General features: G+C 46.6%; 1 long non-coding RNA gene across 1 annotated transcript; it reads left to right on the plus strand.

The window, feature by feature from the left end:
• The first annotated feature begins 1364 nt into the window (after positions 1-1364).
• On the plus strand, positions 1365-3031 carry LOC148118475 (uncharacterized). Its single transcript, XR_015735977.1, has 3 exons — positions 1365-1609; positions 1755-2169; positions 2565-3031. It is a non-coding gene; the product is annotated as an uncharacterized LOC148118475 (long non-coding RNA).
• Positions 3032-6240: the final 3209 nt, after the last annotated feature.

Below are 6240 nucleotides of genomic sequence, written 5' to 3' on the forward strand. Positions count from 1 at the left end.
TAATTCGTGATCCTAGAGAAGCTAAATAAGAAGGTGAACCTAAAGAAAATCATATAATTATCCTCCCGGATATTGGAAGTAAACAAGATTGCCAGGAAAAACTTGGGTGCACAGGGGGGTGAGGGGTGGATGTAAGGGGAGATGGGCAGAGAGAAGGGAGAAGGGGAGGATTTGGGAGAGTTTGGGGGAATGGGATGGGTGGGATGGAGGAAGGGTGGATATGGGAGCAGGGAAGTAAATATCTTAATTAAGGGAGCAATTTTAGGGTTTGCAAGAGACTTGACTCTAGAGGGGTTCCCAGATCCAAGGAGAGGTCCCCAGATTGTTCCTTGGGCAGCAGAGGAGAGGGTGCCTGAACTGGCCTTGTCCCATAGTCACACTGATGAATATCTTGCATATCACCATAGAACCTTCATCTGGCGATGAATGGAGATAGAGACAGAGACCCACATTGGAGCACTGGACTTAGCTCCCAAGGTCCAAATGAGGAGCAGAAGGAGGGAGAATGTGAGCAAGGAAGTCAGGATCATGAGGGGTGTGTCCACCCACTGAGATGGTGGGACTGATCTAATGGGAGCTCACCAAGGCCAGCTGGACTGGGAGTGATGGAGCATGCGATCAAACTGGACACTCTGAACGTGGCTGGCAATGAAGGCTGACTGAGAAGCCAAGGACAATGGCACTGGGTTTTGATTCGGCTGCATGGACTGACTTTGTGGAAGCCTGGTTTGTTTGGATGCTCACCTTTATAGACCTGGATGGAGGGGGGAGGACCTTGGACTTCCCATGGGGCAGGGAATCCTGACTGCTCTTATGACTAGAAAGGGAGGGGGAGATGGGGAGGGGGAATGGAAAAAGGAAGTAGGGAGGAGGAGGAAATTTTTAATAAATAAATAGATAAATAAATAAATGAAAAGAAAGAAAGAGAAAAAATACAAAAGAAAAATTTTTGAAAAATTGATTTTAAAAATGTCCATCTCTAGTTCCTCATGAAAGCACAACACACAGATGATGTGTGTTCATATTTCACCGAGAAGACACACAAAGTAGCCTAGAAGCAAGGCAACATGGCAAGGGTTTATGGTGTGCTGGGGCAATTAGGGTTGGGTTTAGAATTAGGGTAACAGATGCAGGTCAACAATAGGAGCTCAGATTGCAAAGCCTAGGTGCTGCCTATAGCCAGACATCCCTAGGAGCAGTGGAATGGGAAGCACCTTTGTATCTATCTGTGTCAAGTAGTGCACATGAGAGGAGGCAAGGGGAAAGCCTTGTTTGAGGAGAAGACGTGGGCAAGGGGAACCCAGGAGTGACCTCACTTCCTTAACAATGACATAACAATGTAGAACCGTGCAACCACTCAGCAAGACTGCTTAGAGGCAGCCCTGCAGGCTCACTTGTCTTCAGACAGGAGACCAAGCAAGATGCTGTGCTTTTGATCTCGTGTTCGTGGAAGCTCAGACCACAAGACCAAGAAAAGTGGAGGTCACGATAGAGGCCGTGGAGGTGCCTGGGACACAGGGTTCATTCTTGGCTCCAGTGTCTCTGACCATTTTACCAGAACGAGACAAACTTGATTTTGGGCAGTCAGAGCCAGGACCATGCAGATCAGGTAAACCACTCTGAAATTTCAGTTTTCCCAAATTTCACTATGCTGTTTGGCAGTGTCAAGTTTTAGGGAAACGTGCAATGATACTAACCAACCGTAATGTTGCAGTATGTTCTGGTTTGAACCACCCACCCCGATCTCTCCTCAGCTTGAAAAGGGATCTGCCCCAGAGGACCCTAAGGAGTCTGGCCAAGAGGACCCGAAAGAGTTAATCTCAGAAGACATGAAGGAGTCGCCAGAGAGGACATGAAGAAGTCAAGCCCAGAGGACCCTAAGGAGTCCTCCTCAGAGGACGTGAAGGGGGCCTCTTTAGAGGACCTTAAGGAGTCCTCCCCACCAGACCCTCAGCCCTGTTCATTGTTCTCATATGTATAAGGGCTGGATATCTTCTCCCTTGCAGTCTCACATGCATGGAGTCTTGGGAGGGGGGGTAAAAAAGTCCATTTCACTAAGTGTCCTGTCTGTCCCTTTCTGCCAGAACCACCTGTACCCTCCAGGACCAATGGATTGACGAGATCCCTGAGGACATTTGCAAGTCATCAGACATGGCCATTCTGAAGAGAGTGAGGACCTACTTGATTTTGATCATGCCCTACTCAGATCATCTTCTCCATGTTTACAAGCTCCATACCAACTTATAGGCAAAAGTGGCAAGTGATTCAGAAGATAGCAATTGGGAATCTCCCAGGAAGGTGCTTGACACTCTGGGAGGAGGTCTCAGGACCTGGAATGATTGGGGGATCCTTTAGAGGCTCCTCTTTGCAGAAGCAGTAGTCACTTGGGCACATGACCTTGTGGAGGATAGGATATGGGAATCCAGGCAGTCATGGTCTCCCCTATGTTTGGAAAGGCTGAGAAGGAGGTCTCACTGTGGGCATGTTGTCTCCTCCTGTTCCTCCACTGCCACATCCCCTTCTAGAGATGCTCGCATCAGCACCACATCTCTCTCCATCCTTAGATCCGGAGAGCTGCAGGCAGAGCTGCACATCCAGATCTGGAGGTCAAGTCTGTTAACCAGCAATGAAGAAAGCTACTCTCAAGACAGAACCAGCCAGATCCAGAGCATCCGGAGAGAAGAAAACCCACAAGGTTCTGTGACATGGGTGCAGCTGGAGCTGCAGCCCTGGATGCTCCTCTTGCTCCACCTCTTACCCTGTCAGCAGACACAGGGCAACTTCTATGGGGGTCTAACTCCCCAGGGAATGGCCCCGCCCCCTTCTCCTCTCCGTGTCCCTCATCTATCTGCTCTGCAGACAGCACCAGTTCTGTTGTTTCCACAGAATAACCCCCTGATTTCAACCCAGCAGCCTTCCCAGACCCACAGTCAGCCTTCCCTCCTCCGAGTAATAGCCTTTTGAGTCTTTGGATGTTTTCAATGTTGTGTCAGTTTAAATATTGGTTTGAATAAATGGTTCCTCTTTGTTCTTCATTGTGTAAATTGTGGTTAGACATGAGAAAGGCACAGCGGGGACAGAAATGAACAGGATGAAGACAAACCATCCCTATCTGCAGGTGACAGGCTTCTTGACTTACAAGTCTATATAAAGGCTACTAGGAAATCCTTGGACCTAGCAAATATAGGAAAGATGCAGGATACAAAATCAATGTTTAAAAAAAACAGACTTAAATGTATTAGAATATGCTATGTGAGAAAGAGGTTGAAGAAAATGTCCCATTTAAATTTACACCAAAATATTTACTTAGGAATATGTCTACCCAAAGAAGAGAAAGTCTTTACAATGAAAATGTTAAGACATTGAACAAGAAAGCCATGGAAGATATTATGTGATTAAAAGCCCTTCCATGCTCTAGGGTTAGCACAGATAATACTGTAAAAATGGATACATTGCCTAAATTAATTTACAGTTCCATGAGAGGACTATCCAGATTTTGACATTACTAGACAGGGTTGGTTCACGCCTTTAATCCCAGCATTTTGGGGAAAGAGGTAATTGATTCACAGAGCAACATCCAGGACATCCAGGACACAGAGAACCACTGTCTCATATAACAAAACACAAAACAAATTACAATTCTGATCCTCATTTCACAGGTTTAGGAAGGAAAAAAGAAAAAAAAAGCAAGAACTGAGAATGCACATGGAACCACAGAGGGCAAATAATCACCAAGGTGATCCAGGGAAGAGAGTTCTGCTAGAGCTCTCACCGTGCCAGACCTCAAATGACGCTGCAGAGACGATAGACAACCTTCTCCTGACTAAAGTAGACATTCAGTGAAACAACATACAGCATCCCAAATAAGATGACAAAGTTATGCTACCTGAAGTTTAGATGAAGAACATAACCTGCATCCAAAACGATGGCCTATGCAATAAATGGGGCTGGCAAAACTAGGTATTGCCCTGTGTTATAGTGGAATGGACCTCTCATATTTCACCTTGTACAAAATCAATTCAAGATGGATGAAAGACTAAATGAAAACCCAAAACTCTGAAACTTGTAGAGGAGCCCATGGGGAATCACCTGCAAAACACTGTAGTAGGCGTGTGCCCCAACTGCACACAACCTGACCCCAATGTCATCAGATGGAACTACGTGAAAGCAGAAGTTTGCTGTACCATTAGAAAGCAACTAGCAGGGTACAGGAGGAAACAAGCAGCTCCACCCCACACCGTGGGCTTCCGTGTCCACAAAAAAACACAGAAATTAACTGTCAAGGAACTAAAACTGACAATCAGCCAATGTGTCAACAATTATTTCAAAGTATACCCTAGCCACCAGGGAAATACCAATACAAACTATTTTGAGGTACTTCCTTAGCCCAGTCAGGATGGCTCTCATCAGGAAAGCTGACAGCAGTGGGCTGGAGAGCGGGCTGCTCCGCAGTTCAGAGCCCTTGCTGCTCTTGCCAAGGACGAGGGTTTGATTCCCAGAACCCACACCACAGCTTCCCACTGTCTGAAACCACAGTCCCAGCAAATCTGACATCTCCTTATGGCTTTGCTGAATACCAAGTACAGCAAGATGGATGTTCATACATTCAGGCAAAATACCCTCACATGTAAAATATATGAATCTAAGTCCAGACACCGTGTGATGTGGAGTTTGGGGTGGAGTCTGCTCAGGGAATATCATCAGTGATAGGAGGGGAGGAGGGTGACAGGGAGACAGGAGGACGTGTCCTTGTCTGGAGCATGCTCAGGCTCTGACGCTGGCTCTAGGCCTCTCGGAGCAGCATTTTCACACAGTGAAAAAGTAATTGAAATCCTGGATAAATCTCAGATGAATGGAGGCTCATAAAATTATCTTATACCATGATACAAATTAAACAGATGGAAGCAAATGTCAAGAGAAAATGTAATTAGACTGAGGAGACAGGAGGCCTTGGGAGCAAGTGCTTTTGCTAGTGTCCTGGGAGTCTTGAGACAACAGCTCTTTACTGAATCTCCAGTCAGCAAGGCACCCTCCAGCTGCTGCACCCATGGCATAGATGGACCGTCAGCTAGAGGAAGCTTGGGGTACTGCTGCAGGAGTTCTTTCTGTTCTTTCAGTCAATAGCCTTTAAGACACCAGCTCACTTGGGCATGGTCTCTGCTGCTTTTAAAAGCAGTGGTAGCCGTGAGTTCTCTCTCTCTCTTGCTTCAGACTCTACGTTCAGCTACTAGACCCCGTTTCCTTTTTGTGCAGAGGGCTGTTGTTAGGACAGCGATCTGTAAGTTTTTCCTTTAAATAAATAACCTTTTTATTAATCATAATTTCAAACTGGTGTGGGATTGTTTTGTGACTTTTGCCTTCATCTGTACCCAATGTTTGATTTTAGAACCACCCTCCCATCCCCCCACTTAGGCTGCCTGTGGCCAGGTCAGCTTGGCACGAGCCATCCCTCAGCCGTGGCCTGTGTGTGGAGCCAGCAGTTCAATATAGAATCTTGCCCAGTGGCTTTTTTTGCCGCAGTTCTTTACATGCCTTGGATTGGCTTCAAGTCCCCAAGCACCCTATCATTTGCCTTCCAATGTGGATTTAAACTCCACGCCTCCCGGAATCCATGGGTCCAGACAGTCTCTGCCCACCTGGTTTGATCTTTTCTGAGTGGGTTTTTCTAAGCAGTGCAGTGCTTAGGAAGCGCAAGTCAGAGTGCAAGCGGTTGCTGAACGCTGAAAATCCCCTGGAGCAATTCTTTGTAAAAACTCCCTGTGATGTCCAGGTGGTTCAAAGAGAAGCTCTGTTTAAAATCCCCACCATAATGGAGCAGAGCGCGGACACAGCGGTGTTTGCAGTGTGACCCTTTGTCCCAGTGGTCACAGCATTGGAATGTTGGGCACACGGTCTGCTGCTCTTGCAGCAGCAGCTGTGTCACAACCCCCTGCATCATGGCAGAGTGGAGAAGCAGGGTGGTTACCAGGGCAACCTACCCTGTTTATCAGCCACTGGAAACTCCCTGGGTTTTTGTTCTCTGTGCCTGAACTCTTGAATTTTCTCCCTCTGTGTACTACATCTAACCTTTCAGGTGACTCATTTTTTTCCCCAGTTTTTAAACAAATATCAAGGCAGATTTTTAAACAGGATTTTACCATTGCATTGGTGCCAGTCGCAATTCAGAAACAGCGCCATCTGCTGGTTATCAAGTAAAATGGCAGGTTTTGCTTTTAATGGGACTTTTGCTGCGTTTTTTGC

The sequence above is a fragment of the Myodes glareolus genome, chromosome 22 (assembly GCF_982192425.1).
Source record: "Myodes glareolus chromosome 22, mMyoGla1.1, whole genome shotgun sequence".
Lineage (NCBI taxonomy): Eukaryota > Metazoa > Chordata > Mammalia > Rodentia > Cricetidae > Myodes > Myodes glareolus.